Here is a 22,573-nt window from a genome sequence, read left to right on the forward strand (position 1 = left end):
AGATATCTGTACACTGAGTGGTGTCTCTCAGTCCCTCTCTCTCAGGGAGATATATGGACACTGACTGGTGTCTCTCAGTCCCTCTCTCTCAGGGAGGTATCTGTACACTGAGTGGTGTCTCTCATTCCTTGTCTCTCAGGGAGATATCTGTACACTGACTGGTGTCTCTCAGTCCCTGTCTCTCAGGGAGAATTCTGTACACTGAGTGGTGTCTCTCAGTCCCTCTCTCAGGAAGATATCTGTACACTGACTGGTGTCTCACAGTCCCTCGCTCTCAGAGAGATATCTGTACACTCAGTGGTGTCTCTCAGTCCCTCTCTCTCAGGGAGATATCTGTACACTGAGTGGTGTCTCTCAGTCCCTGTCTCTCAGGGAGATATTTGTACACTGACTGGTGTCTCTCAGTCCCTCTCTCTCAGGGAGATATCTGTACACTGACTGGTGTCTCTCAGTCCCTCTCTCTCAGGGAGATATCTGTACACTGAGTGGTGTCTCACAGCCCCTGTCTCTCAGGGAGATATCTGTAAACTGACTGGTGTCTCTCAGTCCCTGTCTGTCAGGGAGATATCTATACACTGAATGGTGTCTCTCAGTCCCTCTCTCTCAGGGAGATATCTGTACACTGACTGGTGTCTCTCAGTCCCTCTCTCTCAGGGAGATATATGTACACTGACTGGTGTCTCTCAGTCTCTCTCTCTCAGGGAGGTATCTGTACACTGAGTGGTGTCTCTCAGTCCCTGTCTCTCAGGGAGATATATGTACACTGACTGGTGTCTCTCAGTCCCTGTCGCTCAGGGAGATATCTGTACACTGAGTGGTGTCTCTCTGTCCCTCTCTCTCAGGGAGATATCTGTACTCTGACTGGTGTCTCTCAGTCCCTCTCTCTGAGGGAGATATCTGTACACTGAGTGGTGTCTCTCAGTCCCTCTCTCTCAGGGAGATATCTGTACACTGACTGGTGTCTCTCAGTCCCTCTCTCTCAGGGAGATATCTGTACACTGAGTGGTGTCTCTCAGTCCCTCTCTCTCAGGGAGATATATGTACAATGACTGGTGTCTCTCAGTCCCTCTCTCTCAGGGAGGGATCTGTACACTGACTGGTGTCTCTCAGTCCCTGTCTCTCAGGGAGATATCTGTACACTGAGTGGTGTCTCAGAGACCCTCTCTCTCAGGGAGATATCTGAACACTGAGTGGTGTCTCTCAGTCCCTGTGTCTCAGGGAGATATATGTACACTGACTGGTGTCTCTCAGTCCCTCTCTCTCAGGGAGGTATCTGTACACTGAGTGCTGTCTCTCAGTCCCTGTCTCTCAGGGAGATATATGTACACTGACTGGTGTCTCTCAGTCCCTCTCTCTCAGGGAGGTATCTGTACACTGAGTGCTGTCTCTCAGTCCCTGTCTCTCAGGGAGATATATGTACACTGACTGGTGCCTGTCAGTCCCTCTCTCTCAGGGAGGTATCTGTACACTGAGTGGTGTCTCTCAGTCCCTGTCTCTCAGGGAGATATATGTACACTGACTGGTGTCTCTCAGTCCCTCTCTCTCAGGGAGATATCTGTACACTGACTGGTGTCTCTCAGTCCCTCTCTCTCAGGGAGATATCTGTACACTGAGTGCTGTCTCACAGCCCCTGTCTCTCAGGGAGATATCTGTACACTGACTGGTGTCTCTCAGTCCCTGTCTCTCAGGGAGATATCAGTGCACTGAGTGGTGTCTCACAGTCCCTCTCTCTTAGGGAGATATCTGTACACTGACTGGTGTCTCTCAGTCCCTGTCTCTCAGGGAGATATCTGTACACTGACTGGTGTCTCTCAGTCCCTCTCTCTCAGGGAGATATCTGTACACTGAGTGGTGTCTCTCAGTCCCTGTCTCTCAGGGAGATATCTGTACACTGATTGGTGTCTCACAGTCCCTCTCTCTCAGGGAGATATCTGTACACTGACTGGTGTCTCTCAGTCCCTCTCTCTCAGGGAGATATCTGTACACTGACTGGTGTCTCTCAGTCCCTCTCTCTCAGGGAGATATATGTACACTGACTGGTGTCTCTCAGTCCCTCTCTCTCAGGGAGGTATCTGTACACTGAGTGGTGTCTCTCAGTCCCTGTCTCTCAGGGAGATATATGTACACTGACTGGTGTCTCTCAGTCCCTGTCTCTCAGGGAGATATCTGTACACTGAGTGGTGTCTCTCAGTCCCTCTCTCTCAGGGAGATATATGGACACTGACTGGTGTCTCTCAGTCCCTCTCTCTCAGGGAGGTATCTGTACACTGAGTGGTGTCTCTCATTCCCTGTCTCTCAGGGAGATATCTGTACACTGACTGGTGTCTCTCAGTCCCTGTCTCTCAGGGAGAATTCTGTACACTGAGTGGTGTCTCTCAGTCCCTCTCTCTCAGGAAGATATCTGTACACTGACTGGTGTCTCACAGTCCCTCGCTTTCAGAGAGATATCTGTACACTCAGTGGTGTCTCTCAGTCCCTCTCTCTCAGGGAGATATCTGTACACTGAGTGGTGTCTCTCAGTCCCTGTCTCTCAGGGAGATATTTGTACACTGACTGGTGTCTCTCAGTCCCTCTCTCTCAGGGAGATATCTGTACACTGACTGGTGTCTCTCAGTCCCTCTCTCTCAGGGAGATATCTGTACACTGAGTGGAGTCTCACAGCCCCTGTCTCTCAGGGAGATATCTGTAAACTGACTGGTGTCTCTCAGTCCCTGTCTGTCAGGGAGATATCTATACACTGAATGGTGTCTCTCAGTCCCTCTCTCTCAGGGAGATATCTGTACACTGACTGGTGTCTCTCAGTCCCTCTCTCTCAGGGAGATATATGTACACTGACTGGTGTCTCTCAGTCTCTCTCTCTCAGGGAGGTATCTGTACACTGAGTGGTGTCTCTCAGTCCCTGTCTCTCAGGGAGATATATGTACACTGACTGGTGTCTCTCAGTCCCTGTCGCTCAGGGAGATATCTGTACACTGAGTGGTGTCTCTCTGTCCCTCTCTCTCAGGGAGATATCTGTACTCTGACTGGTGTCTCTCAGTCCCTCTCTCTGAGGGAGATATCTGTACACTGAGTGGTGTCTCTCAGTCCCTCTCTCTCAGGGAGATATCTGTACACTGACTGGTGTCTCTCAGTCCCTCTCTCTCAGGGAGATATCTGTACACTGAGTGGTGTCTCTCAGTCCCTCTCTCTCAGGGAGATATCTGTACACTGTCTGGTGTCTCTCAGTCCCTGTCTGTCAGGGAGATATCTATACACTGAGTGGTGTCTCTCAGTCCTTCTCTCTCAGGGAGATATCTGTACACTGACTGGTGTCTCACAGTCCCTCTCTCTCAGGGAGATATCTGTACACTGACTGGTGTCTCTCAGTCCCTGTCTCTCAGGGAGCTTTATGTACACTGAGTGGTGTCTCTCAGGGAGATACTTGTACACTGACTGGTGTCTCTCAGTCCCTCTCTCTCAGGGAGCTTTATGTACACTGAGTGGTGTCTCTCAGTCCCTCTCACTCAGGGAGATATCTGTACACTGACTGGTGTCTCTCAGTCCCTGTCTCTCAGGGAGATATCTGTACACTGAGTGGTGTCTCTCAGTCCCAATCTCTCAGGGAGATATCTGTACACTGACTGGTGTCTCTCAGTCCCTGTCTCTCAGGGAGATATCTGTACACTGAGTGGTGTCTCTCAGTCCCTCTCTCTCAAGGAGATATCTGTACACTGAGTGGTGTCTCTCAGTCCCTGTCTCTCAGGGAGATATATGTACACTGACTGGTGTCTCTCAGTCGTTCTCTCTCAGGGAGATATCTGTACACTGACTGGTGTCTCTCAGTCCCTGTCTCTCAGGGAGATATCTGTACACTGAGTGGTGTCTCTCAGTCCCTCTCTCTCAGGAAGATATCTGTACACTGACTGGTGTCTCACAGTCCCTCGCTCTCAGAGAGATATCTGTACACTGATTGGTGTCTCTCAGTCCCTTTCTCTCAGGGAGATATCTGTACACTGAGTGGTGTCTCTCAGTCCCTCTCTCTCAAGGAGATATCTGTACATTGAGTGGTGTCTCTCAGTCCCTCTCTCTCAGGGAGATATATGTACACTGACTGGTGTCTCTCAGTCCCTCTCTCTCAGGGAGATATCTGTACACTGACTGGTGTCTCTCAGTCCCTCTCTCTCAGGGAGATGTCTGTACACTGACTGGTGTCTCTCAGTCCCTCTCTCTCAGGGAGATATCTGTACACTGACTGGTGTCTCTCAGGCCCTCTCTCTCAGGGAGATATCTGTACACTGACTGGTGTCTCACAGTCCCTCTCTCTCAGAGAGATATCTGTACACTGACTGGTGTCTCTCAGTCCCTCTCTCTCAGGGAGATATCTGTACACTGAGTGGTGTCTCTCAGTCCCTCTCTCTCAGGGAGATATCTGTACACTGAGTGGTGTCTCTCAGTCCCTGTCTCTCAGGGAGATATATGTACACTGACTGGTGTCTCTCAGTCCCTCTCTCTCAGGGAGGGATCTGTACACTGACTGGTGTCTCTCAGTCCCTGTCTCTCAGGGAGATATCTGTACACTGAGTGGTGTCTCAGAGACCCTCTCTCTCAGGGAGATATCTGAACATTGAGTGGTGTCTCTCAGTCCCTGTGTCTCAGGGAGATATCTGTACACTGACTGGTGTCTCTCAGTCCCTCTCTCTCAGGGAGGTATCTGTACACTGAGTGCTGTCTCTCAGTCCCTGTCTCTCAGGGAGATATATGTACACTGACTGGTGTCTCTCAGTCCCTCTCTCTCAGGGAGGTATCTGTACACTGAGTGGTGTCTCTCAGTCCCTCTCTCTCAGGGAGATATATGTACACTGACTGGTGCCTCTCAGTCCCTCTCTCTCAGGGAGGTATCTGTACACTGAGTGGTGTCTCTCAGTCCCTGTCTCTCAGGGAGATATATGTACACTGACTGGTGTCTCTCAGTCCCTCTCTCTCAGGGAGATATCTGTACACTGACTGGTGTCTCTCAGTCCCTCTCTCTCAGGGAGATATCTGTACACTGAGTGCTGTCTCACAGCCCCTGTCTCTCAGGGAGATATCTGTACACTGACTGGTGTCTCTCAGTCCCTGTCTCTCAGGGAGATATCTGTACACTGAGTGGTGTCTCACAGTCCCTCTCTCTCAGGGAGATATCTGTACATTGAGTGATGTCTCTCAGTCCCTGTCTCTCAGGGAGATATATGTACACTGACTGGTGTCTCTCAGTCCCTCTCTCTCAGGGAGCTATCTGTACACTGACTGGTGTCTCTCAGTCCCTTTCTCTCAGGGAGATATCTGTACACTGACTGGTGTCTCTCAGTCCCTCTCTCTCAAGGAGATATCTGTACACTGAGTGGTGTCTCTCAGTCCCTGTCTCTCAGGGAGATATATGTACACTGACTGGTGTCTCTCAGTCGTTCTCTCTCAGGGAGATATCTGTACACTGACTGGTGTCTCTCAGTCCCTGTCTCTCAGGGAGATATCTGTACACTGAGTGGTGTCTCTCAGTCTCTCTCTCTCAGGAAGATATCTGTACACTGACTGGTGTCTCACAGTCCCTCGCTCTCAGAGAGATATCTGTACACTGAGTGGTGTCTCTCAGTCCCTCTCTCTCAGGGAGATATCTGTACACTGAGTGGTGTCTCTCAGTCCCTGTCTCTCAGGGAGATATTTGTACACTGACTGGTGTCTCTCAGTCCCTCTCGCTCAGGGAGATATCTGTACACTGACTGGTGTCTCTCAGTCCCTCTCTCTCAGGGAGATATCTGTACACTGAGTGGTGTCTCACAGCCCCTGTCTCTCAGGGAGATATCTGTACACTGACTGGTGTCTCTCAGTCCCTGTCTGTCAGGGAGATATCTATACACTGAATGGTGTCTCTCAGTCCCTCTCTCTCAGGGAGATATCTGTACACTGACTGGTGTCTCTCAGTCCCTCTCTCTCAGGGAGATATATGTACACTGACTGGTGTCTCTCAGTCCCTGTCGCTCAGGGAGATATCTGTACACTGAGTGGTGTCTCTCTGTCCCTCTCTCTCAGGGAGATATCTGTACTCTGACTGGTGTCTCTCAGTCCCTCTCTCTGAGGGAGATATCTGTACACTGAGTGGTGTCTCTCAGTCCCTCTCTCTCAGGGAGATTTCTGTACACTGACTGGTGTCTCTCAGTCCCTCTCTCTCAGGGAGATATCTGTACACTGAGTGGTGTCTCTCAGTCCCTCTCTCTCAGGGAGATATCTGTACACTGTCTGGTGTCTCTCAGTCCCTGTCTGTCAGGGAGATATCTATACACTGAGTGGTGTCTCTCAGTCCCTCTCTCTCAGGGAGATATCTGTACACTGACTGGTGTCTCACAGTCCCTCTCTCTCAGGGAGATATCTGTTCACTGACTGGTGTCTCTCAGTCCCTGTCTCTCAGGGAGCTTTATGTACACTGAGTGGTGTCTCTCAGGGAGATACTTGTACACTGACTGGTGTCTCTCAGTCCCTCTCTCTCAGGGAGCTTTATGTACACTGAGTGGTGTCTCTCAGTCCCTCTCTCTCAGGGAGATATCTGTACACTGAGTGGTGTCTCTCAGTCCCTGTCTCTCAGGGAGATATCTGTACACTGAGTGGTGTCTCTCAGTCCCAATCTCTCAGGGAGATATCTGTACACTGACTGGTGTCTCTCAGTCCCTGTCTCTCAGGGAGATATCTGTACACTGAGTGGTGTCTCTCAGTCCCTCTCTCTCAAGGAGATATCTGTACACTGAGTGCTGTCTCTCAGTCCCTGTCTCTCAGGGAGATATATGTACACTGACTGGTGTCTCTCAGTCGTTCTCTCTCAGGGAGGTATATGTACACTGACTGGTGTCTCTCAGTCCCTGTCTCTCAGGGAGATATCTGTACACTGAGTGGTGTCTCTCAGTCCCTCTCTCTCAGGGAGATATCTGAACACTGAGTGGTGTCTCTCAGTCCCTGTCTCTCAGGGAGATATATGTACACTGACTGGTGTCTCTCAGTCCCTCTCTCTCAGGGAGATATCTGTACACTGACTGGTGTCTCTCAGTCCCTGTCTCTCAGGGAGATATCTGTACACTGAGTGGTGTCTCACAGCCCCTGTCTCTCATGGAGATATCTGTACACTGACTGGTGTCTCTCAGTCCCTCTCTTTCAGGGAGATATCTGTACACTGACTGGTGTCTCTCAGTCCCTGTCTCTCAGGGAGATATCTGTGCACTGAGAGGTGTCTCACAGTCCCTCTCTCTCAGGGAGATATCTGTACACTGACTGGTGTCTCTCAGTCCCTGTCTCTCAGGGAGATATCTGTACACTGAGTGGTGTCTCTCAGTCCCTCTCTCTCAGGGAGATATCTGTACACTGACTGGTGTCTCTCAGTCCCTGTCTCTCAGGGAGATATCTGTACACTGAGTGGTGTCTCACAGTCCCTCTCTCTCAGGGATATATCTGTACACTGACTGGTGTCTCTCAGTCCCTCTCTCTCAGGGAGATATCTGTACACTGACTGGTGTCTCTCAGTCCCTCTCTCTCAGGGAGATATATGTACACTGACTGATGTCTCTCAGGCCCTCTCTCTCAGGGAGGTATCTGTACACTGAGTGGTGTCTCTCAGTCCCTGTCTCTCAGGGAGATATATGGACACTGACTGGTGTCTCTCAGTCCCTCTCTCTCAGGGAGATATATGTACACTGACTGATGTCTCTCAGGCCCTCTCTCTCAGGGAGGTATCTGTACACTGAGTGGTGTCTCTCAGTCCCTGTCTCTCAGGGAGATATATGTACACTGACTGGTGTCTCTCAGTCCCTGTCTCTCAGGGAGCTATCTGTACACTGAGTGGTGTCTCTCATTCCCTGTCTCTCAGGGAGATATATGGACACTGACTGGTGTCTCTCAGTCCCTGTCTCTCAGGGAGATATCTGTACACTGAGTGGTGTCTCTCAGTCCCTCTCTCTCAGGGAGATATCTGTACACTGACTGGTGTCTCACAGTCCCTCTCTCTCAGAGAGATATCTGTACACTGACTGGTGTCTCTCAGTCCCTCTCTCTCAGGGAGATATCTGTACACTGAGTGGTGTCTCTCAGTCCCTCTCTCTCAGGGAGATATCTGTACACTGAGTGGTGTCTCTCAGTCCCTGTCTCTCAGGGAGATATATGTACACTGACTGGTGTCTCTCAGTCCCTCTCTCTCAGGGAGGTATCTGTTCACTGACTGGTGTCTCTCAGTCCCTGTCTCTCAGGGAGATATCTGTACACTGACTGGTGTCTCTCAGTCCCTCTCTCTCATGGAGATATCTGAACACTGAGTGGTGTCTCTCAGTCCCTCTCTCTCAGGGACATATATGTACACTTAATGGTGCCTCTCAGTCCCTCTCTCTCAGGGAGGTATCTGTACACTGTGTGGTGTCTCTCAGTCCCTGTCTCTCAGGGAGATATTTGTACACTGACTGGTGTCTCTCAGTCCCTCTCTCTCAGGGAGATATCTGTACACTGACTGGTGTCTCTCAGTCCCTCTCTCTCAGGGAGATATCTGTACACTGAGTGGTGTCTTACAGCCCCTGTCTCTCAGGGAGATATCTGTACACTGACTGGTGTCTCTCAGTCCCTCTCTCTCAGGGAGATATCTATACACTGAGTGGTGTCTCTCAGTCCCTCTCTCTCAGGGAGATATCTGTACACTGACTGGTGTCTCTCAGTCCCTCTCTCTCAGGGAGATATATGTACACTGACTGGTGTCTTTCAATCCCTCTCTCTCAGGGAGGTATCTGTACACTGAGTGGTGTCTCTCAGTCCCTGTCTCTCAGGGAGATATATGTACACTGACTGGTGTCTCTCAGTCCCTGTCTCTCAGGGAGATATCTGTACACTGAGTGGTGTCTCTCAGTCCCTCTCTCTCAGGGAGATATCTGTACAATGAGTGGTGTCTCTCAGTCCCTGTCTCTCAGGGAGATATCTGTACAGTGAGTGGTGTCTCTCAGTCCCTCTCTCTCAGGGAGATATCTGTACTCTGACTGGTGTCTCTCAGTCCCTGTCTCTCAGGGAGATATCTGTACACTGAGTGGTGTCTCTCAGTCCCTGTCTCTCAGGGAGATATCTGTACACTGACTGGTGTCTCTCAGTCCCTGTCTCTCAGTGAGCTTTATGTACACTGAGTGGTGTCTCTCAGGGAGATATCTGTACACTGAGTGGTGTCTCACAGTCCCTCTCTCTCAGGGAGATACCTGTACACTGACTGGTGTCTCTCAGTCCCTGTCTCTCAGGGAGTTTTATGTACACTGAGTGGTGACTCTCAGGGAGATATCTGTACACTGACTGGTGTCTCTCAGTCCCTGTCTCTCAGGGAGATATGTGTACACTGACTGGTGTCTCTCAGTCCCTCTCTCAGGGAGGTATCTGTACACTGAGTGGTGTCTCTCAGTCCCTGTCTCTCAGGGAGATATATGTACACTGACTGGTGTCTCTCAGTCCTTGTCTCTCAGGGAGATATCTGTACACTGACTGGTGTCTCTCAGTCCCTCTCTCTCAGGGAGATATCTGTACACTGAGTGGTGTCTCTCAGTTCCTGTCTCTCAGGGAGATATCTGTACACTGAATGGTGTCTCTCAGTCCCTCTCTCTCAGGGAGATATCTGTACTCTGACTGGTGTCTCTCAGTCCCTGTCTCTCAGGGAGATATCTGTGCACTGAGTGGTGTCTCTCAGTCCCTCTCTCTCAGGGAGATATCTGTACACTGACTGGTGTCTCTCAGTCCCTCTCTCTCAGGGAGGTATCTGTACACTGAGTGGTGTCTCTCAGTCCCTGTCTCTCAGGGACATATATGTACACAGACTGGTGTCTCTCAGTCCCTCTCTCTCAGGGAGATATCTGTACACTGAGTGGTGTCTCTCAGTCCCTCTCTCTCAGGGAGATATCTGTACACTGTCTGGTGTCTCTCAGTCCCTGTCTGTCAGGGAGATATCTATACACTGAGTGGTGTCTCTCAGTCCCTCTCTCTCAGGGAGATATCTGTACACTGACTGGTGTCTCGCAGTCCCTCTCTCTCAGGGAGATATCTGTACACTGACTGGTGTCTCTCAGTCCCTGTCTCTCAGGGAGCTTTATGTACACTGAGTGGTGTCTCTCAGGGAGATACTTGTACACTGACTGGTGTCTCTCAGTCCCTCTCTCTCAGGGAGCTTTATGTACACTGAGTGGTGTCTCTCAGTCCCTCTCTCTCAGGGAGATATCTGTACACTGAGTGGTGTCTCTCAGTCCCTGTCTCTCAGGGAGATATCTGTACACTGAGTGGTGTCTCTCAGTCCCAATCTCTCAGGGAGATATCTGTACACTGACTGGTGTCTCTCAGTCCCTGTCTCTCAGGGAGATATCTGTACACTGAGTGGTGTCTCTCAGTCCCTCTCTCTCAAGGAGATATCTGTACTCTGAGTGGTGTCTCTCAGTCCCTGTCTCTCAGGGAGAAATATGTACACTGACTGGTGTCTCTCAGTCGTTCTCTCTCAGGGAGGTATATGTACACTGACTGGTGTCTCTCAGTCCCTGTCTCTCAGGGAGATATCTGTACACTGAGTGGTGTCTCTCAGTCCCTCTCTCTCAGGGAGATATCTGAACACTGAGTGGTGTCTCTCAGTCCCTCTCTCTCAGGGAGATATATGTACACTGAATGGTGTCTCTCAGTCCCTCTCTCTCAGGGAGATATCTGTACTCTGACTGGTGTCTCTCAGTCCCTGTCTCTCAGGGAGATATCTGTGCACTTAGTGGTGTCTCTCAGTCCCTCTCTCTCAGGGAGATATCTGTACACTGACTGGTGTCTCTCAGTCCCTCTCTCTCAGGGAGGTATCTGTACACTGAGTGGTGTCTCTCAGTCCCTGTCTCTCAGGGACATATATGTACACAGACTGGTGTCTCTCAGTCCCTCTCTCTCAGGGAGATATCTGTACACTGAGTGGTGTCTCTCAGTCCCTCTCTCTCAGGGAGATATCTGTACACTGTCTGGTGTCTCTCAGTCCCTGTCTGTCAGGGAGATATCTATACACTGAGTGGTGTCTCTCAGTCCCTCTCTCTCAGGGAGATATCTGTACACTGACTGGTGTCTCACAGTCCCTCTCTCTCAGGGAGATATCTGTACACTGACTGGTGTCTCTCAGTCCCTGTCTCTCAGGGAGCTTTATGTACACTGAGTGGTGTCTCTCAGGGAGATACTTGTACACTGACTGGTGTCTCTCAGTCCCTCTCTCTCAGGGAGCTTTATGTACACTGAGTGGTGTCTCTCAGTCCCTCTCTCTCAGGGAGATATCTGTACACTGAGTGGTGTCTCTCAGTCCCTGTCTCTCAGGGAGATATCTGTACACTGAGTGGTGTCTCTCAGTCCCAATCTCTCAGGGAGATATCTGTACACTGACTGGTGTCTCTCAGTCCCTGTCTCTCAGGGAGATATCTGTACACTGAGTGGTGTCTCTCAGTCCCTCTCTCTCAAGGAGATATCTGTACTCTGAGTGGTGTCTCTCAGTCCCTGTCTCTCAGGGAGAAATATGTACACTGACTGGTGTCTCTCAGTCGTTCTCTCTCAGGGAGGTATATGTACACTGACTGGTGTCTCTCAGTCCCTGTCTCTCAGGGAGATATCTGTACACTGAGTGGTGTCTCTCAGTCCCTCTCTCTCAGGGAGATATCTGAACACTGAGTGGTGTCTCTCAGTCCCTCTCTCTCAGGGAGATATATGTACACTGACTGGTGCCTCTCAGTCCCTCTCTCACAGGGAGGTATCTGTACACTGAGTGGTGTCTCTCAGTCCCTGTCTCTCAGGGAGATATATGTACACTGACTGGTGTCTCTCAGTCCCTCTCTCTCAGGGAGATATCTGTACACTGACTGGTGTCTCTCAGTCCCTGTCTCTCAGGGAGATATCTGTACACTGAGTGGTGTCTCACAGCCCCTGTCTCTCATGGAGATATCTGTACACTGACTGGTGTCTCTCAGTCCCTCTCTCTCAGGGAGATATCTGTACACTGACTGGTGTCTCTCAGTCCCTGTCTCTCAGGGAGATATCTGTGCACTGAGTGGTGTCTCACAGTCCCTCTCTCTCTGGGAGATATCTGTACACTGACTGGTGTCTCTCAGTCCCTGTCTCTCAGGGAGATATCTGTACACTGAGTGGTGTCTCTCAGTCCCTCTCTTTCTCAGGGAGATATCTGTACACTGACTGGTTTCTCTCAGTCCCTGTCTCTCAGGGAGATATCTGTACACTGAGTGGTGTCTCACAGTCCCTCTCTCTCAGGGAGATATCTGTACACTGACTGGTGTCTCTCAGTCCCTCTCTCTCAGGGAGATATCTGTACACTGACTGGTGTCTCTCAGTCCCTCTCTCTCAGGGAGATATATGTACACTGACTGATGTCTCTCAGGCCCTCTCTCTCAGGGAGGTATCTGTACACTGAGTGGTGTCTCTCAGTCCCTGTCTCTCAAGGAGATATATGTACACTGACTGGTGTCTCTCAGTCCCTGTCTCTCAGGGAGATATCTGCACACTGAGTGGTGTCTCTCAGTCCCTCTCTCTCAGGGAGATATATGTACACTGACTGGTGTCTCTCAGTCCCTCTCTCTCAGGGAGGTATCTGTACACTGAGTGGTGTCTCTCAGTCCCTCTCTCTCAGGGAGATATCTGTACACTGACTGGTGTCTCTCAGTCCCTGTCTCTCAGGGAGATATCTGTGCACTGAGTGGTGTCTCACAGTCCCTCTCTCTCAGGGAGATATCTGTACACTGACTGGTGTCTCTCAGTCCCTGTCTCTCAGGGAGATATCTGTACACTGAGTGGTGTCTCTCAGTCCCTCTCTCTCAGGGAGATATCTGTACACTGACTGGTGTCTCTCAGTCCCTGTCTCTCAGGGAGATATCTGTACACTGAGTGGTGTCTCTCAGTCCCTCTCTTTCTCAGGGAGATATCTGTACACTGACTGGTGTCTCTCAGTCCCTGTCTCTCAGGGAGATATCTGTACACTGAGTGGTGTCTCACAGTCCCTCTCTCTCAGGGAGATATCTGTACACTGACTGGTGTCTCTCAGTCCCTCTCTCTCAGGGAGATATCTGTACACTGACTGGTGTCTCTCAGTCCCTCTCTCTCAGGGAGATATATGTACACTGACTGATGTCTCTCAGGCCCTCTCTCTCAGGGAGGTATCTGTACACTGAGTGGTGTCTCTCAGTCCCTGTCTCTCAGGGAGATATATGTACACTGACTGGTGTCTCTCAGTCCCTGTCTCTCAGGGAGGTATCTGTACACTGAGTGGTGTCTCTCAGTCCCTCTCTCTCAGGGAGATATCTGTACACTGACTGGTGTCTCTCAGTCCCTGTCTCTCAGGGAGATATCTGTGCACTGAGTGGTGTCTCTCAGTCCCTCTCTCTCAGGGAGATATATGTACACTGACTGGTGCCTCTCAGTCCCTCTCTCACAGGGAGGTATCTGTACACTGAGTGGTGTCTCTCAGTCCCTGTCTCTCAGGGAGATATATGTACACTGACTGGTGTCTCTCAGTCCCTCTCTCTCAGGGAGATATCTGTACACTGACTGGTGTCTCTCAGTCCCTGTCTCTCAGGGAGATATCTGTACACTGAGTGGTGTCTCACAGCCCCTGTCTCTCATGGAGATATCTGTACACTGACTGGTGTCTCTCAGTCCCTCTCTCTCAGGGAGATATCTGTACACTGACTGGTGTCTCTCAGTCCCTGTCTCTCAGGGAGATATCTGTGCACTGAGTGGTGTCTCACAGTCCCTCTCTCTCTGGGAGATATCTGTACACTGACTGGTGTCTCTCAGTCCCTGTCTCTCAGGGAGATATCTGTACACTGAGTGGTGTCTCTCAGTCCCTCTCTTTCTCAGGGAGATATCTGTACACTGACTGGTGTCTCTCAGTCCCTGTCTCTCAGGGAGATATCTGTACACTGAGTGGTGTCTCACAGTCCCTCTCTCTCAGGGAGATATCTGTACACTGACTGGTGTCTCTCAGTCCCTCTCTCTCAGGGAGATATCTGTACACTGACTGGTGTCTCTCAGTCCCTCTCTCTCAGGGAGATATATGTACACTGACTGATGTCTCTCAGGCCCTCTCTCTCAGGGAGGTATCTGTACACTGAGTGGTGTCTCTCAGTCCCTGTCTCTCAGGGAGATATATGTACACTGACTGGTGTCTCTCAGTCCCTGTCTCTCAGGGAGGTATCTGTACACTGAGTGGTGTCTCTCAGTCCCTCTCTCTCAGGGAGATATCTGTACACTGACTGGTGTCTCTCAGTCCCTGTCTCTCAGGGAGATATCTGTGCACTGAGTGGTGTCTCACAGTCCCTCTCTCTCAGGGAGATATCTGTACACTGACTGGTGTCTCTCAGTCCCTGTCTCTCAGGGAGATATCTGTACACTGAGTGGTGTCTCTCAGTCCCTCTCTCTCAGGGAGATATCTGTACACTGACTGGTGTCTCTCAGTCCCTGTCTCTCAGGGAGATATCTGTACACTGAGTGGTGTCTCACAGTCCCTCTCTCTCAGGGAGATATCTGTACACTGACTGGTGTCTCTCAGTCCCTCTCTCTCAGGGAGATATCTGTACACTGACTGGTGTCTCTCAGTCCCTCTCTCTCAGGGAGATATATGTACACTGACTGATGTCTCTCAGGCCCTCTCTCTCAGGGAGGTATCTGTACACTGAGTGGTTTCTCTCAGTCCCTGTCTCTCAGGGAGATATATGTACACTGACTGGTGTTTCTCAGTCCCTGTCTCTCAGGGAGATATCTGTACACTGAGTGGTGTCTCTCAGTCCCTCTCTCTCAGGGAGATATATGTACACTGACTGGTGTCTCTCAGTCCCTCTCTCTCAGGGAGGTATCTGTACACTGAGTGGTGTCTCTCATTCCCTGTCTCTCAGTGAGGTATCTGTACACAGAGTGGTGTCTCTCAGTCCCTGTCTCTCAGGGAGATATATGTACACTGACTGGTGTCTCTCAGTCCCTGTCTCTCAGGGAGATATCTGTACACTGAGTGGTGTCTCTCAGTCCCTCTCTCTCAGGGAGATATCTGTACACTGACTGGTGTCTCTCAGTCCCTCTCTCTCAGGGAGATATCTGTACACTGAGTGGTGTCTTACAGCCCCTGTCTCTCAGGGAGATATCTGTACACTGACTGGTGTCTCTCAGTCCCTCTCTCTCAGGGAGATATCGAGACACTGAGTGGTGTCTCTCAGTCCCTCTCTCTCAGGGAGATATCTGTACACTGACTGGTGTCTCTCAGTCCCTCTCTCTCAGGGAGATATATGTACACTGACTGGTGTCTTTCAGTCCCTCTCTCTCAGTGAGGTATCTGTACACAGAGTGGTGTCTCTCAGTCCCTGTCTCTCAGGGAGATATATGTACACTGACTGGTGTCTCTCAGTCCCTGTCTCTCAGGGAGATATCTGTACACTGAGTGGTGTCTCTCAGTCCCTCTCTCTCAGGGAGATATCTGTACAATGAGTGGTGTCTCTCAGTCCCTGTCTCTCAGGGAGATATCTGTACAGTGAGTGGTGTCTCTCAGTCCCTCTCTCTCAGGGAGATATCTGTACTCTGACTGGTGTCTCTCAGTCCCTGTCTCTCAGGGAGATATCTGTACACTGAGTGGTGTCTCTCAGTCCCTGTCTCTCAGGGAGATATCTGTACACTGACTGGTGTCTCTCAGTCCCTGTCTCTCAGTGAGCTTTATGTACACTGAGTGGTGTCTCTCAGGGAGATATCTGTACACTGACTGGTGTCTCTCAGTCCCTCTCTCTCAGGGAGATATCTGTACACTGACTGGTGTCTCTCAGTCCCTCTCTCTCAGGGAGATATATGTACACTGACTGATGTCTCTCAGGCCCTCTCTCTCAGGGAGGTATCTGTACACTGAGTGGTTTCTCTCAGTCCCTGTCTCTCAGGGAGATATATGTACACTGACTGGTGTCTCTCAGTCCCTCTCTCTCAGGGAGATATATGTACACTGACTGATGTCTCTCAGTCCCTGTCTCTCAGGGAGCTTTATGTACACTGAGTGGTGACTCTCAGGGAGATATCTGTACACTGAGTGGTGTCTCTCAGTCCCTCTCTCTCAAGGAGATATCTGTACTCTGAGTGGTGTCTCTCAGTCCCTGTCTCTCAGGGAGAAATATGTACACTGACTGGTGTCTCTCAGTCGTTCTCTCTCAGGGAGGTATATGTACACTGACTGGTGTCTCTCAGTCCCTGTCTCTCAGGGAGATATCTGTACACTGAGTGGTGTCTCTCAGTCCCTCTCTCTCAGGGAGATATCTGAACACTGAGTGGTGTCTCTCAGTCCCTCTCTCTCAGGGAGATATATGTACACTGACTGGTGCCTCTCAGTCCCTCTCTCACAGGGAGGTATCTGTACACTGAGTGGTGTCTCTCAGTCCCTGTCTCTCAGGGAGATATATGTACACTGACTGGTGTCTCTCAGTCCCTCTCTCTCAGGGAGATATCTGTACACTGACTGGTGTCTCTCAGTCCCTGTCTCTCAGGGAGATATCTGTACACTGAGTGGTGTCTCACAGCCCCTGTCTCTCATGGAGATATCTGTACACTGACTGGTGTCTCTCAGTCCCTCTCTCTCAGGGAGATATCTGTACACTGACTGGTGTCTCTCAGTCCCTGTCTCTCAGGGAGATATCTGTGCACTGAGTGGTGTCTCACAGTACCTCTCTCTCTGGGAGATATCTGTACACTGACTGGTGTCTCTCAGTCCCTGTCTCTCAGGGAGATATCTGTACACTGAGTGGTGTCTCTCAGTCCCTCTCTTTCTCAGGGAGATATCTGTACACTGACTGGTGTCTCTCAGTCCCTGTCTCTCAGGGAGATATCTGTACACTGAGTGGTGTCTCACAGTCCCTCTCTCTCAGGGAGATATCTGTACACTGACTGGTGTCTCTCAGTCCCTCTCTCTCAGGGAGATATCTGTACACTGACTGGTGTCTCTCAGTCCCTCTCTCTCAGGGAGATATATGTACACTGACTGATGTCTCTCAGGCCCTCTCTCTCAGGGAGGTATCTGTACACTGAGTGGTGTCTCTCAGTCCCTGTCTCTCAGGGAGATATATGTACACTGACTGGTGTCTCTCAGTCCCTGTCTCTCAGGGAGATATCTGCACACTGAGTGGTGTCTCTCAGTCCCTCTCTCTCAGGGAGATATATGTACACTGACTGGTGTCTCTCAGTCCCTCTCTCTCAGGGAGGTATCTGTACACTGAGTGGTGTCTCTCAGTCCCTCTCTCTCAGGGAGATATCTGTACACTGACTGGTGTCTCTCAGTCCCTGTCTCTCAGGGAGATATCTGTGCACTGAGTGGTGTCTCACAGTCCCTCTCTCTCAGGGAGATATCTGTACACTGACTGGTGTCTCTCAGTCCCTGTCTCTCAGGGAGATATCTGTACACTGAGTGGTGTCTCTCAGTCCCTCTCTCTCAGGGAGATATCTGTACACTGACTGGTGTCTCTCAGTCCCTGTCTCTCAGGGAGATATCTGTACACTGAGTGGTGTCTCACAGTCCCTCTCTCTCAGGGAGATATCTGTACACTGACTGGTGTCTCTCAGTCCCTCTCTCTCAGGGAGATATCTGTACACTGACTGGTGTCTCTCAGTCCCTCTCTCTCAGGGAGATATATGTACACTGACTGATGTCTCTCAGGCCCTCTCTCTCAGGGAGGTATCTGTACACTGAGTGGTTTCTCTCAGTCCCTGTCTCTCAGGGAGATATATGTACACTGACTGGTGTCTCTCAGTCCCTGTCTCTCAGGGAGATATCTGTACACTGAGTGGTGTCTCTCAGTCCCTCTCTCTCAGGGAGATATATGTACACTGACTGGTGTCTCTCAGTCGTTCTCTCTCAGGGAGGTATATGTACACTGAGTGGTGTCTCTCATTCCCTGTCTCTCAGGGAGATATATGGACACTGACTGGTGTCTCTCAGTCCCTGTCTCTCAGGGAGATATCTGTACACTGAGTGGTGTCTCTCAGTCCCTCTCTCTCAGGGAGATATCTGTACACTGACTGGTGTCTCACAGTCCCTCTCTCTCAGAGAGATATCTGTACACTGACTGGTGTCTCTCAGTCCCTCTCTCTCAGGGAGATATCTGTACACTGAGTGGTGTCTCTCAGTCCCTCTCCCTCAGGGAGATATCTGTACACTGAGTGGTGTCTCTCAGTCCCTGTCTCTCAGGGAGATATATGTACACTGACTGGTGTCTCTCAGTCCCTCTCTCTCAGGGAGGTATCTGTTCACTGACTGGTGTCTCTCAGACCCTGTCTCTCAGGGAGATATCTGTACACTGACTGGTGTCTCTCAGTCCCTCTCTCTCAGGGAGATATCTGAACACTGAGTGGTGTCTCTCAGTCCCTCTCTCTCAGGGACATATATGTACACTGAATGGTGCCTCTCAGTCCCTCTCTCTCAGGGAGGTATCTGTACACTGAGTGGTGTCTCTCAGTCCCTGTCTCTCAGGGAGATATTTGTACACTGACTGGTGTCTCTCAGTCCCTCTCTCTCAGGGAGATATCTGTACACTGACTGGTGTCTCTCAGTCCCTCTCTCTCAGGGAGATATCTGTACACTGAGTGGTGTCTTACAGCCCCTGTCTCTCAGGGAGATATCTGTACACTGACTGGTGTCTCTCAGTCCCTCTCTCTCAGGGAGATATCGAGACACTGAGTGGTGTCTCTCAGTCCCTCTCTCTCAGGGAGATATCTGTACACTGACTGGTGTCTCTCAGTCCCTCTCTCTCAGGGAGATATATGTACACTGACTGGTGTCTTTCAGTCCCTCTCTCTCAGTGAGGTATCTGTACACAGAGTGGTGTCTCTCAGTCCCTGTCTCTCAGGGAGATATATGTACACTGACTGGTGTCTCTCAGTCCCTGTCTCTCAGGGAGATATCTGTACACTGAGTGGTGTCTCTCAGTCCCTCTCTCTCAGGGAGATATCTGTACAATGAGTGGTGTCTCTCAGTCCCTGTCTCTCAGGGAGATATCTGTACAGTGAGTGGTGTCTCTCAGTCCCTCTCTCTCAGGGAGATATCTGTACTCTGACTGGTGTCTCTCAGTCCCTGTCTCTCAGGGAGATATCTGTACACTGAGTGGTGTCTCTCAGTCCCTGTCTCTCAGGGAGATATCTGTACACTGACTGGTGTCTCTCAGTCCCTGTCTCTCAGTGAGCTTTATGTACACTGAGTGGTGTCTCTCAGGGAGATATCTGTACACTGAGTGGTGTCTCACAGTCCCTCTCTCTCAGGGAGATACCTGTACACTGACTGGTGTCTCTCAGTCCCTGTCTCTCAGGGAGCTTTATGTACACTGAGTGGTGACTCTCAGGGAGATATCTGTACACTGACTGGTGTCTCTCAGTCCCTGTCTCTCAGGGAGATATGTGTACACTGACTGGTGTCTCTCAGTCCCTCTCTCAGGGAGGTATCTGTACACTGAGTGGTGTCTCTCAGTCCCTGTCTCTCAGGGAGATATATGTACACTGACTGGTGTCTCTCAGTCCTTGTCTCTCAGGGAGATATCTGTACACTGACTGGTGTCTCTCAGTCCCTCTCTCTCAGGGAGATATCTGTACACTGAGTGGTGTCTCTCAGTTCCTGTCTCTCAGGGAGATATCTGTACACTGAATGGTGTCTCTCAGTCCCTCTCTCTCAGGGAGATATCTGTACTCTGACTGGTATCTCTCAGTCCCTGTCTCTCAGGGAGATATCTGTGCACTGAGTGGTGTCTCTCAGTCCCTCTCTCTCAGGGAGATATCTGTACACTGACTGGTGTCTCTCAGTCCCTCTCTCTCAGGGAGGTATCTGTACACTGAGTGGTGTCTCTCAGTCCCTGTCTCTCAGGGACATATATGTACACTAACTGGTGTCTCTCAGTCACTCTCTCTCAGGGAGATATCTGTACACTGACTGGTGTCTCTCAGTCCCTCTCTCTCAGGGAGATATCTGTACACTGAGTGGTGTCTTTCAGTCCCTCTCTCTCAGGGAGATATCTGTACACTGACTGGTGTCTCACAGTCCCTCTCTCTCAGAGAGATATCTGTACACTGACTGGTGTCTCTCAGTCCCTCTCTCTCAGGGAGATATCTGTACACTGAGTGGTGTCTCTCAGTCCCTGTCTCTCAGGGAGATATCTGTACACTGACTGGTGTCTCTCAGTCCCTCTCTCTCAGGGAGGTATCTGTACACTGACTGGTGTCTCTCAGTCCCTGTCTCTCAGGGAGATATCTGTACACTGACTGGTGTCTCTCAGTCCCTCTCTCTCAGGGAGATATCTGAACACTGAGTGGTGTCTCTCAGTCCCTCTCTCTCAGGGACATATATGTACACTGAATGGTGCCTCTCAGTCCCTCTCTCTCAGGGAGGTATCTGTACACTGAGTGGTGTCTCTCAGTCCCTGTCTCTCAGAGAGATATTTGTACAATGACTGGTGTCTCTCAGTCCCTCTCTCTCAGGGAGATATCTGTACACTGACTGGTGTCTCTCAGTCCCTCTCTCTCAGGGAGATATCTGTACACTGAGTGGTGTCTCACAGCCCCTGTCTCTCAGGGAGATATCTGTACACTGAGTGGTGTCTCTCAGTCCCTGTCTCTCAGGGAGATATATGTACACTGACTGGTGTCTCTCAGTCCCTCTCTCTCAGGGAGATATCTGTACACTGACTGGTGTCTCTCAGTCCCTCTCTCTCAGGGAGATATCTGTACACTGATTGGTGTCTCACAGCCCCTGTCTCTCATGGAGATATCTGTACACTGACTGGTGTCTCTCAGTCCCTCTCTCTCAGGGAGATATCTGTACACTGACTGGTGTCTCTCAGTCCCTGTCTCTCAGGGAGATATCTGTGCACTGAGTGGTGTCTCACAGTCCCTCTCTCTCAGGGAGATATCTGTACACTGACTGGTGTCTCTCAGTCCCTGTCTCTCAGGGAGATATCTGTACACTGAGTGGTGTCTCTCAGTCCCTCTCTCTCAGGGAGATATCTGTACACTGACTGGTGTCTCTCAGTCCCTGTCTCTCAGGGAGATATCTGTACACTGAGTGGTGTCTCACAGTCCCTCTCTCTCAGGGAGATAGCTGTACACTGACTGGTGTCTCTCAGTCCCTGTCTCTCAGGGAGATATCTGTACACTGAGTGGTGTCTCTCAGTCCCTCTCTCTCAGGGAGATATCTGTACACTGACTGGTGTCTCTCAGTCCCTGTCTCTCAGGGAGATATCTATACACTGAGTGGTGTCTCTCAGTCCCTCTCTCTCAGGGAGATATCTGTACAGTGAGTGGTGTCTCTCAGTCCCTCTCTCTCAGGGAGAAATCTGTACTCTGACTGGTGTCTCTCAGTCCCTGTCTCTCAGGGAGATATCTGTACACTGAGTGGTGTCTCTCAGTCCCTCTCTCTCAGGGAGATATCTGTACACTGACTGGTGTCTCTCAGTCCCTGTCTCTCAGTGAGCTTTATGTACACTGAGTGGTGTCTCTCAGGGAGATATCTGTACACTGAGTGGTGTCTCTCAGTCCCTCTCTCTCAGGGAGATATCTGTACACTGACTGGTGACTCTCAGCCCCTCTCTCTCAGGGAGATATCTGTGCACTGAGTGGTGTCTCACAGTCCCTCTCTCTCAGGGAGATATCTGTACACTGAGTGGTGTCTCTCAGTCCCTCTCTCTCAGGGAGATATCTGTACTCTGACTGGTGTCTCTCAGTCCCTGTCTCTGAGTGAGATATATGTACACTGAGTGGTGTCTCTCAGTCCCTCTCTCTCAGGGAGATATCTGTACACTGACTGGTGTCTCTCAGTCCCTCTCTCTCAGGGAGATATCTGTACACTGAGTGGTGTCTCTCAGTCCCTCTCTCTCAGGGAGATATCTGTACACTGAGTGGTGTCTCTCAGTCCCTGTCTCTCAGGGAGATATATGTACACTGACTGGTGTCTCTCAGTCCCTCTCTCTCAGGGAGATATCTGTACACTGACTGGTGTCTCTCAGTCCCTGTCTCTCAGGGAGATATCTGTACACTGAGTGGTGTCTCACAGCCCCTGTCTCTCAGGGAGATATCTGTACACTGTCTGGTGTCTCTCAGTCCCTGTCTGTCAGGGAGATATCTATACACTGAGTGGTGTCTCTCAGTCCCTCTCTCTCAGGGAGATATCTGTACACTGACTGGTGTCTCTCAGTCCCTCTCTCTCAGGGAGATATCTGTACACTGAGTGGTGTCTCACAGTCCCTCTCTCTCAGGGAGATACCTGTACACTGACTGGTGTCTCTCAGTCCCTGTCTCTCAGGGAGCTTTATGTACACTGAGTGGTGACTCTCAGGGAGATATCTGTACACTGACTGGTGTCTCTCAGTCCCTGTCTCTCAGGGAGATATGTGTACACTGACTGGTGTCTCTCAGTCCCTCTCTCAGGGAGGTATCTGTACACTGAGTGGTGTCTCTCAGTCCCTGTCTCTCAGGGAGATATATGTACACTGACTGGTGTCTCTCAGTCCTTGTCTCTCAGGGAGATATCTGTACACTGACTGGTGTCTCTCAGTCCCTCTCT

This window comes from Heterodontus francisci, chromosome 33 (assembly GCF_036365525.1).
Source record: "Heterodontus francisci isolate sHetFra1 chromosome 33, sHetFra1.hap1, whole genome shotgun sequence".
Taxonomy (NCBI): domain Eukaryota; kingdom Metazoa; phylum Chordata; class Chondrichthyes; order Heterodontiformes; family Heterodontidae; genus Heterodontus; species Heterodontus francisci.